The following is a 12585-nucleotide window of genomic DNA, read 5'->3' as shown; positions in this document are numbered from 1 at the left end:
ATATATAGAAAATGGCCAGAAGTGGCGCTGTGGCTCAAGTGGCAGAGTGCTAGCCTTGAGCAAAAAGAAGCCAGGGACAGTGCTCAGGCCCTGAGTCCAAGCCCCAGAACTGGCAAAAAAAAAAAAAAAAAAAAAAAAAGCTAAGCCAAACTCAGGCAAATATCACATTTCTTTATTCATATGGAGAACCTTGGCTTAAAAAAGTGCAATATAAAAACGATTTAGAAAGTGCTTTTGAGGGAAGCTTGTCAATGAATAGGAGGAAGTAAAAGATAATAGGGATAACAAAGTAGTATATATACCTTATATAAAATATAGTGCATGTTGCTGGGTGCTAGCGGCTCACACCCATAAACCTAGCTACTCAGGAGGCCGAGAACTAAGGTTCCTGGCTCAAAGCTATCCTGGAAAGGACAGTCTGTGAGACACTTAGGTCCAATTAACCACCAGTAAAGCGAAAGTGGCGCTGTGGCTCAAGTGGTAGAGAGCTTGCCTTGAGCTGTAGAGCTCAGGGACAGTGCCCAGGCCCAGAGTTCAAGCCCCATGATGACATATACATAGATAGATGATAGAGGATATATATATAAATATATATATATGCCTATATGTATACATATATAACATATGTATACAGAGAGCACAATGAAAACCATCAAAAACTTGATAATGAGCATTTTATATGCATATTACAAATATCACATTAGAATACTTTTGTACAATTAATTGGCATTAATTATTAGAAAATAAGAAGTATAATTTTAAATTTTAGCTGTGCCATAACTGAATGAATGTTAGTAATAGTAATGATATGGCTTTCTTATGCTGTTTTCAACTGTTCAACACAGAAACACTCAGTAGATATGTAGCCACTACAGAAGCACTATTGGAACCTCAGGGTGTTACAGTAGAATCACAATAATTGGCTAGGGTATTATTTACATGTAAAGAACTTCCGGAGTATTTTTGAGTCCTTATGTATGTGTTACACTGGCATTGAAGAACATTTCTCACATGGATAGATAATGAGGATTACCAAATAAAGCCCCAAAATATCTTAATTTCCAAATCATATACACAGTCTAAGGAACTATTTAAAACTCTTGTCAACTGTAGTTGTTTCTTGATATATATTTAACATTGTACAATTATACAATTTCATATGCTATTCTGAGAGATTGAATGTTTTTTCTTTTCTGCTCTTTTGGTTATTATAACTGTGGTAAAACATGTCATTTAAAATATACAAACAAACAACAACAAAAGCTTCTGATTCAAGGTAAAAACAGTGAAGTCATGTTTCTTTTACAGAATTTAGATAAGGTTTACCTGCCTCCAATAGTAGCAAAAATAAAAAGATTCACTTTTACTCTCCAGTCTCTTTAAGATTCAAGTGTTCTCTTTAATAGTAAGTTAAAGAATCTAAGTGAAACATTAATATAATTTTGAATGGTAAAACCTTCTCTTTTACATTCGGATAAACTGGGTTCTATGTACATCAGCCTGGTATCATCTGAGAACTGCAGCAACCATTCTTTAACTGATTAAATCATCTTGCTAATTCTTTCTACCTTTGATATTTTTTGCTATTTATCATGCAAATCTTAGATTCTGTCAACTACACAATACTACATACTAATTACTTCACCATTAACATGTATAATCTGCAGAAAAATATTATAATACAGAATCAGTAGATAAAATAAATGTTAAAGTACTTCCTTTTCCTACCATTCTTTTTATTCCCATTTTCTTTTTCTTGACTGTTAAAATGTTACACAAAGCATCAGTCTAAATAAGACAGATTTGCAAGGAGCTGAGCTATAAATTTCTTGACATATTATTTGATGAAGGTAAATAGTGTCATTTTCTACTTTATTAACTTCATGTGATATGCACTCTGATCTTAAAAAAATTATTATATTTGGAAGGGAGAAGATATAGCTTGTTCAAATTCCCTCTAGCTGTAATTTATTGGTTCTCTATGACTGCTATGCATCTGAAACTCTGATCTATTAATACTATCTAGAATTTGGGTAATTGGATATATTTTGGTCTTTCTTTATCTAAAAATGTGACAAAAGAAGACTAAGATGTCTTTTTGAAGGGCAATGGAATATATGAATCGTCACACAGGTAAATCAGGCTTTGTGAGGGTAATAATCTGTTTAAAAGACTCATTTTCATAGTTCTGTCATACCTTTTCCTTACACTTTAGCTTCCACTATTTCCATGAAGTCACTGCATTTGAATTTGACCTTGCCATCACCAGTACTAGGGATGGGGCCACAATTATATCATGTTCAGCCTATATTTAAATGAGCCTAGGTCGTTGACTTCTCCCTTTAGTAGTTGGCATTTAATAATCAGGATGTCCAAGGATAGTAGTGAATATATACTGTACTTTTTTGTTAAAAAGAATACTGAATGTATATTTTCTACAGGAAAGGTATAATTTCTCTAGCTCAATGATTCCCACAACTTAATGCTTCTTGAATAGCATGTTACTATGAATGTATAGAGCAAGACATTGAGCTCCGAAGATTACGTCACTGTTTCTCACTCATTCATACATGCAGGACAGAAGCCAATATACATAATGTTACCGTAGGAATGATTAGGAACATTCGCATTTCAAAAATGTTTCCAGAGGGAAGGGAGAAGAAATTATGGAAGGGGTGATACCGACCAAGCTGCATTGCAGACATAAACAAACAAGTTCAAGTTTAAGCCCCTTGTACAAACATTTGAGATTTTTAGAAAAATTATCAAAATGTTTTCAGAGTGAATTAATAGGGTAAAGGGATGCTATAAATATTTTCAGCAACAAGCCAGAGAACATCTCTCTCTCCCTCTCTCTCTCTTTTTCTCTCTCTCTCAGAAATGTGACTTGACTTCTTAGATCAGAATTGCATCTACAGAGAATATCAAAGTTTATTGAACTTAGACACTGAAAATTCAGAGATTTATAAAAGGGCTATTTTTAGTATCTCTTAAATTAGAATAGATTCTTAGCACATTGGCCATAGTTCATATTTTGATAGGGAAAAGAAATAAACCAATCCCATCTATAATTTTCTGTAACGTCATTGTTAGAAATAACATATACATTTTATTTCCCTCTAAATAAAATGTGTTTTGTTAAAGGATCTATGTATCTTTATTGTATTTAAATAAATTTTATTGTATCTTTATTGTATTTAAATAAATGTTGCATCACTGCAAATAAAAAGAAATAACACACACCAATTCTGATATATATTCTTATTATTTGATTTTATCAAGTCTTTCAAACTCCAAAATGAAAAACATGAAGATATTATCAACTTGGAGAAATCAAAGCATATTTTAAGATTGAATACAAGCCACAAAAAGTAACAAAGATTTTAACTCTTACTTTATTGAAATCTGATTATGAGAGAAATGTTCTGACTGAAATTACAACTCTAACGGAGCATACTTTTAAATGTTCACTACCATGACTAGCTGCCCAGTTTCATTCAAGTTCTTTGACATTTTCCAACATATGAGGAAGCAAGCAATGCATTGGAATAAAAAAAAAAGCATTCAAAGCAAAGCTTTGCATTTGCTTTGGAATCATACACATCAATGCAAATGACAGCATAGTTGAAGGGAATAGAAAAATTTCATGATTTGGGGAATCTTCAAAATCAGTATTTGTGATGCACATTTGGGGGTAAGATGAGTCCACAACCTCCATTTGTTACATAAGTCAGTTCATAATCTAGTAATGACTTGAAAAGGCCAAGTATGAGTATTACTGAGAATAATGATTTCAGCAAATGGGGCTCTTTACTAAGGTCTCCTTGTCATTTTCTGTGAATCCACTACAATGCTCTTTCCTCCTTAGTTTCAGGAAATAGGACACAATGTGTAGAATCACAAAACTATTCACAAGGTCAAACACAGATAACTCCAGGGATAATCATCTCCAGGATATTCAGCTGTTACAAATCTCCATTAGGTTGGACAAGGAGTTGACAAAATATAGCCTGTGGGAAGAAGCTCAACTACTGTCTGCTTTTACAATATCTACTAGCTAAGAATTTGTCACAGAAAGCCTATGTGTGTTTTGAGTCATAAATATAACCTGTTTTTATAGAAAAAGTTTTTTTAATTGTTAATCTATTATTTAGATAATTTACGAAGCCGCTTGGACAGTACCTGATGTTTCTTTTTTATTTTCCTTTTGAATTCGGGGCTTTATGCGTCCTACGTTAGAAATGCACCACTCGAGTGTTACTTCCAAGCCTGCATTTTATTAATTACTTTGGAGAAGGAATCTAGTGAAATTATTTGTACAGACTGGCCTTACATTGGAATTCTCCAGATCTCGAACTGCTCAGTAGCTAGGATTATACATGTGAGCCAAGAGTACCTATTGGAACCTACAATTTCTAGTAGCAACTAAGCACCTGGCCTTATGCTGGAAGTGAGGATACAACAGAGAGCAAAACTGACCTCAATTCCTGCTGCTAAGAATCTGTGTCATAGTTATTTGGAGAACACAAAAATAACGGCAGTAAATGGATAAATTGAACGAACTATGTAGAATATGGTAAGTGCTGTGTTCCCACTATGTTAGAAGGTAGTAAATGTTATGGAGGAGAAAGGCACAGGGTATGGGAATTGGGAGGCTGGGGACAGGTGGGGCATGCTCTTGTGAAGGTGTCTAGAAGCATTTACTGCGCTGAGAATACGCAATCGATGAAAAGTGGAAGGAGGTAGATGAATGAAGCCTGTGCCTTTGGAGGAAGAGTTGAGCAAGTGCAAAGTTCCTGAGGTAGACTCTTGTATTCAAAAAGACTGAAAAGTATAACTGGGAGTATACTTTGTATAATGATTTAAGTGTATCAACATCTGAAGAATGTTCCAACATCTAAGGTACGAAGTTTGTATATTGTATTTATTTGAAGTTGTACTACCTGCAAATCTATATTTATACTATTTAAATCTACCCGAGCTCCATGCTACATCTCGATTTCTGACTACAAATATTATCCGTAAGTGCTCCGACCTAGCAATTAGACCACATGGCTCAGTTTCTTGAAGGATGTATGCCTGGTAGGGCTCATGTAAGAATTTTAAATGGTCATAAATTTTTATTAGGTATAGTGTGAAAGAAATAAATGTAGCTGCAGAATAGCTACTTGTGTGTGTATGAAGAAATATGAAGGAATGATTTAATGGATTTAGAAAATTCATTCCTTAACAAGGTACTGAAGATTTTTGTGGGAGCCTTTTCACTCTGCATTGCCCAACACAGTAGCCAGTAGAAATGTGTGGCTATTTTCGTTTAAGTAAAAGCTAATTAAAATTAAGCAAGAAGAACTATTTGCCTCTGCAGGCACCCTAGCCACATTTCAGGTGGTCAGTAGCTGTCTATCCACCGGTGATAATACTCGACAGTGTACGTCAGAGAGCATTTCTGTTTGGGCAGGAACTTTTACTGGGCAGGATTACTTTGATAAAAATAACAGAACAATTATGTTCAAGCGAACTTGAGTGAACATTTGAGGTTTAGCAGAAAAGAAACTGTAAAAGGCCCCCAAATACATATTTTACCTCGTTGAACAATATGTGAGTATAATAGTGTATCAAAAATGTAGTTAAGGGGGCTGGGCATATGGCATAGAGGCAAGAGTGCTTGCCTCGTATACATGAAGCCCTGGGTTCAATTCCCCAGCACCACATATATAGAAAACGGCCAGAAGTGGCGCTGCGGCTCAAGTGGCAGAGTGCTAGCCTTGAGCAAAAGGAAGCCAGGGACAGTGTTCAGGCCCTGAGTTCAAGGCCCAGGACTGGCAAAAAAAAAAAAAAAAAAAATGTAGTTAAGATGAAGCCTTTAGCTTGTACTAATTAAAATGGATGGAGAACCATAATATAAATGACATAATGGCTAAGTGAAAAATAAATTTTCAGTATCCAGGTTATAACAATTTTTTTTCTTAAAGATAATCTACTCTTACCTTAATTTTCCAAACTAAAAAAAGCAAATTTCACTTTAATGTTAGAACTGGCTTATTCACTTCGGTCATCTGCTGAATCTTTCTAATCTTTAATTTTCTATTTTGTTACCTTCTTTTCTAAACCTGATTAATGTTAAGCAGATGTATGAAGTGGTTTCAGTTCAAGGAATCAGCTTCTGTGTGAAATGTATCTTAATCAATGTCATCCATCCCATCATTCTCCCCTACTTTTTGAATTCTACCTGTCCCTTCAAGTGGCCTCGTTACATTTTCATATAGATACACTAAAAATTATGAATATTTTCAGTTAAACAATATCTACATACATATATGACATATATTTATATAGATTATCCACATGCACATAATCCTTATTTTTGTCCAGGAGGAATATGAAAGCAAAATATTGTGGTTCCACTACCAGAAGCTGAATATTAAGAACTTGAAGAGGCTAATTTCATTCCTTTCACTAAGAGAAGAAAAGTGAGACCAGCAAAGGAACAAGAAATAATTTTGTTTCTTACTTGTAGAAATATATACTTAAATGCTTGCTCCCTGTAGATTTAAAAGCCCAATAGCAAAAAAGAGATACATTTCAAAGCACCAGCCTCATAGATTTTGGTGGTCTTTGAAGAAACCTAGACACAGAATAATGATGTCACTGTAGACATTCTAAACTTCGTCTGTTCTTGCAAAATGTTAGGTGGGTGAAAAAAAAAAGTGAGACAAGATTTTCATACATTTAGAACTGAAATGTCAAGGCCCTGATATTAATAGACTATATTGTCTGCAATTGGTGACCATCTATTATAGAAACCACAAAATAAGGTTGAACAACTGAAGATGGAGAGAATTTTGTTTTTAAAAATTGTAATGCTTTATATCAAAGAATCACAGTTCCCAGTTACCTAATTGTCTTTCTTAGGTTTCTGAAAAAGAATGTAAGAAATTGACCAATTTAAGTAAAAATGAAAGGGCTTTTTGATGCATTCATGTAATAGAATTGAGACCCCCAAATCTGCACGTTTTAACCCATATTCAGGCCCTTGCATGCTGTCGGGGAAATGTGTACATACACTGAATGGCAGATGTCCAGAGTTCTGATGATTTGATAATAGAAATAATTTTCATATTAAAATGTACATTTGTTAAATTAAAATGTCAACATAGGATTATGGACAACTTACTCCAAGAGTATATGTGAATCTTTCACATTACATACAGTCAGAACTTAGTGGTGTTATATCAGAGCCGAGAGTAGAACTTCAAATATTTCACCTAAAAGCTTTTCTTATTTCATGCTGTAATCTCTTTCTTTTAAGCTAAGTAGAAACATCTGGAATTCTTAAACAGAGTATGTATCTTGAACATTTCAGTCAAGTTCTACTGTGAGAGAGAAATACATTCCTACAGAGATATGAAATGTTCATATTATTAACATACTCAAAAGTCCCTATGTCTTCCTTTATATTTTTTGAAACATAAAACTAAATTTTCAATAAACTTAGTTAAAATTAGTTAGCAGAATAAAGCATATCAAGCAAAATATATTAGCTACTGGAAAATTTCCCCTCCAATCTCAATTCTTATTCTTTCTTAGTCAGTATAATGTGCTTAGGAAAGAAAAGCTTGACACTTGGTGTATTGTGGCTATATCTCTGAAATACGAGGGTAAAAAGACAAAAAGGGAGACAGAAAAAAATACCAATGTGAAAGCAAACATAAAAGAGAAAACAACAGCAAACCCCTAATACCCGGGCTTGTAGCCTAGTGTCTTAGAGATTTAACCTGAAATATCACAAAAATGCTTTTGTTGCACATCAGAGGACGGTGGGAGAAAATAGTCTTCATTCAGTTTTTATAATCATTTTCTGTTAAATGCATGGAAGTCCAGCTTTATTCTACAGCACACCAATTACACAGCAGAACATAATTATTTGACAGTCAATTGACTAGGCCAAATGGGCATATTTATGAAACCTGATGTATACTCCATACTTGCCACCCTACATGGAGCATAGCTTTCTCTCCCACCAAAGATGTGTCCAGGAAAGCTGTCGGAGGACTCTGCTTTCACCCCAAAGTAAAATCAATGAAGTCTGAACAATCCTTTTGAATGTAGGTGCTGCACTTAGCTTTCTCCTACCAGGTTTACTGTAGAGACTGAAGGCAAAGCAAGCAATGTGGTATCTGTGGAGAAGCTGTATAAAAGTTTTATTGCTTCAGTTCATGCCCTGATTCTTGCTGTGGTGAGCTAGTACATTTTTCATTAGCCTATCCCTCAACACAATGAGACCGTCTATATTTAAGAAATGACCTTCTCCATATAAACTCAAACTTGTTTTCTTTGCACTTCAATAACCAATAATTATTTATGAAGGATTGAATAATAACCTAAAGTAATGTCAGAGTCATGACCTTCATAAGAACTTATCTGAACATGAACTTCTATGTTGTTGAAAATACCCCTCCCCACCTCCATTCTTCAAGCATTTTCTCACAGGTCTGTACAGTTTGCAGAGCCCCAGGTTTGCAGTGTTGGCTTTTTAAATAGCATCTGTGAACTTGACATGGTCTCTGTAAACTATGCAAATAAAGCTTCTCTTTTAGGTACCAAAAATTATCCAGGCTGATATTCTGTAGCTATTGCAGAAGTGATAGATTTACATAATAAGTGATTTTGTTGAATTTATGGATTAACTACATGCAGTGAATATGTTTTACTTATTAATTGCTACATTTTAGCAAAACACCTAAGAGTATAAAAATCTTCTGATTTCATTCAAGATTGAAGGGAGGGAAGGGTATATTCAGAATTAATGAGAACATGGCAATTTCTAGTATCTATATTTTTCTTTTTACCTTCAAGTTCTGAGAACAGACTAATATGGGAACCATAAAGAAGATTCTTCTGATTTGAACTTGCAAATGAAAGGAAATTTTTCTCTCCTCTCACCATACCTGTGCACAGAAGCTCATAGTACTAGACTTCTAGCACAATAAACTAGCATATTAGAGTAAGCAGATGTTTTCTCTATTAACTGCATCAACTATCTGGCTAGAGGCCAAATCAAGTCTGGGGAGTAATTTTAACTGGTCTACTTGTTATTATGAAAACTGACTGAACATTCTATCCTCTTACCCTTTCTCTCCTAAAGATAATGTTTCTTCCATGGTAAAATAGATGTAAAAACAGGAGGGAAGGAGATTTCAGAGATTTAATTAATTCTTCTTTGTAAGTTTATCCAATTACCAGCTTAAAATAAAAAATTGGAAGCATTTGTGACACTAGAATCTAAATTGAATATGATATGGAGAATTAGGAAAAACAAAACAATAAATTGTCCCTAACTCTGGAATCAGCTGTGTTATCTAATTGAATCTTTATTTAAAGAATCTCAGTTCCTGGGAGACTATGAAACTAGGATGCACACTGCTTGTTAAACAGTAAAGGAATGACAGTAAATTTGGCTAACAATTAGTTAGTTTAGAGATCATCTCACTTATTATTCAAATTTTAGTCATTGAATATTATTGGTTCTGACTATAATTGCCCTAGTTTATTTTAATCTCACCTTAAGTAAAGAGGCTTATGATCAATCTTTAGTCTTGAATTGCCTATCTACTATTGACTTATGATTCTTTCATGAGACTAAACAGCATGAAAGAAAGCAGATATTTACAACTCGTGGGGGGAGGGAATTGGCGAGGGAGGTACAGTGCAAAAATGGGGGAGGAGTTAGTAAGTTGGGTTAAGAAATGCCCTTGCCTAACACATAAACTGTAACCCCTCTGAACTTCATTTTGACAATAAAGAAAAAAAAAGTAAAGCAGATACTTCCCCTCTCCTCCTGAAGAGACCACAAATTCCAGAAATGTTCGGAATTGCTGTTTTAGGAAATCAAGATCTAAGTTTATTTTGAGTAAACTATTTTAAAATTTCTTGGCTTTCTAATTGCACCATAAAATTGCTTGAATGGATCAATTACCAGACAGGTGTCATGTAGTGCACACTCAAACAATCCATGCTGTTGAATGACTTTAGTGGGAAACCTCCTCAACACAAACTATTAAGCTCAGAGTTATGAACGCCCTAGTTGTGCATTCAGTGAACAAATGAATTTCAAACTCCCTGGAAAGACTGTTGGCTAAGGTGTCATACCTGATGCACCTTGGTGAGGATGGAGACTAGCATGAATCTTAACCTCTTAATATGCTGTTAAAATCTGTGTATACTTAAACTTTTATGAGAACAACAGTCTGAATTGGGGAAAGGAAGAGTTGGAAAAGAAAAAAAAGGAAGATAACAAAGGCTGAGTTCAGTTTTACTCGGGGCTAGTCCTGAGTCTGTTGCGTGTTAAATTACGTAGTTCCTTCATTGGATTAAGTAAGTAGAGTTATTGATCAGGATACTACTGATTATCAAGTAAATTATACATGACTGAACTTAAGAAGTCCAAGCAGATACTTTTGGACTATTTCCCTGAAGACTAACAACATTGCCAGCTCATTTTGTGGAATCTTTTAAAACTACCCAGGACAGTTCAAACAGGCAATAATGGACATTTTAAAATGTGATTCTAGAACAAATACAACCAAGAGACTGAAAATGAGTTATGTCATTTTGTATATTCTTTTAAATAATTAAGTTTCTGAGACTTCCATTTTTCTTGTGTTTTTTACCTTATAAAGAAATGTCTGAGCTGAACATGGGTGGCTGGCACTTGTAATCTTAGTTACTCAGGAGGCTGAGATATGAGGATCAGTTCAAGGGCAGCACAGGCAGAAAAGTCAGGAAGACTCTAATCTCCAAACAACTACTCAGAAAAAAGTTTTCTTAAGGCCTCTCTTCTCTAGGAAAAGTATTTCAAATGAGTTTAACAAATTGAATACCTTAGCCTTAGACTGTGTAGTAGGCAGGAGCCTAAACAATTCTTAACTTGCCCTCAAGACATCTCTTGTAAAGTCTCACTGTGAAGTGCTTATTTCTCTTGAAATGGCTAATTTGCTAATTTGTTAAGGACCACATCTTCCTTGTCTACTACTTACAACTTGCTGCTTTTCTAACCAATTTGGAGTATTATTATTATTATTAGATTTTCCACTCTACTTTTGGCTTTCAATTCTCACTGTAAACCTGCTGAAAGTAGATAGCAATCACCATGCCATAGTCTGAATGCTATGCTCTCTTCAATTTTTCCACACCAAATTAATTAGATTGCTATGTTGGAATTCAGCTTCTCTTAAAACATACTAGGACACTGACAGAATGTAGACACATTCTTTACCAGAGTGTAAATACGCATGGATTCTAGTTCAATTTTTGATAGAGTCTTCTTTCCCATTTGAAATCTCATTTCGCTTTTTCTCGTTCGTTTTTGTTTTGTTTTCACTATTCACATTCCTGTGGTTATTCTGGTCTTCTTAGCTACCACTAGAATCATCTGTATGACACTTACAATTCTATTTCTAGCCTGCATCTCCAAATTCTTCCAAATTCCTCTCACATGCTAGAAGAAACTGAGCTTAAGCACAGAAATGGTGGGAGAAAAGGTGAACAAATGCAACAGTTTTACTCACTAGACAATAGGATGAACATGAAATATACAACTTGGGGAGGAAGAGGGCCTGGCGGGGAAACTGGGTATTGAGGTCATGCTGCATGTACAATCTCAACCCTCATGGCTGAAAAAATGTATTCTACCACTTAATCTGGCAGTGAATTTAATTTAGTAATTTGAAACATTCAAATCAAATAACTGTAGATCTACTGCCTAGAAACTAAGGCTAGAATTCAAGGGATGGAGGAAGAGAGGACAATGTAATGTGTTTCCAAGATGTATTTGAAGAAAATAATGGTTGCAGATACTTCTTTGGAAGAAAGGTCATCATCGTCTACAAACATCACCCTGATCATTTATACCACTTCTGCTGTGTGTAAGGCAATACATCTTATAAACAATCTTTCAGAGAAAAAATTTATGATTTTCCTCTTCATATAAGCAAAGGTTTCACAAAGCTATCTGAGCAACAGCAATATAATATTTCATATCATGTTCATTTATATCTCACTCATTAATTTTTTATCTTGAGCTCTTTCTCTATTTATTTAATGACATCTTTTCTCTTTAACTGCCTTACTGAAATTTATGCCCCCAGTCACCAGGAATGCATGTTTTGAGAGATATCATTGTCCTTCTCATTTCTATGTTCCTAATCCTTCTGCTCTTGTGATCTCTGCCAATGATGCTATAATTACAATGCTTTTAACACTAGGGTATATAGGTACCATGATACATGCCTGTAACCCTATAGACTTGAGATGTGAAGAGTGAGATTTCATTCCAATGCCATCCTGAGTCAAAAGTCCTTAATGCATTATTTTATCAAACAAGTTTTGCATAGTGGTATACATGTGCAATCCTAGCTAAGCACAAGTAGGACTGTGGTCCCAAGTGAGCATGGTCATAGAGCATGAGACTCTATTTGAAATACCACGTACAATGAAAAGTTGAGGGAACATTACTCAAGTAACAGAGCATATACCTACCACACACAAGCTCTTGAGTTAAAATCCCACCACAGTTTTATTTGATTT

Source organism: Perognathus longimembris, chromosome 16 (genome assembly GCF_023159225.1).
Source record: "Perognathus longimembris pacificus isolate PPM17 chromosome 16, ASM2315922v1, whole genome shotgun sequence".
Taxonomy (NCBI): Eukaryota; Metazoa; Chordata; class Mammalia; order Rodentia; family Heteromyidae; genus Perognathus; species Perognathus longimembris.
The sequence above is the reverse complement of the archived record's forward strand: the minus strand, read 5'-3'. Positions refer to the sequence as shown.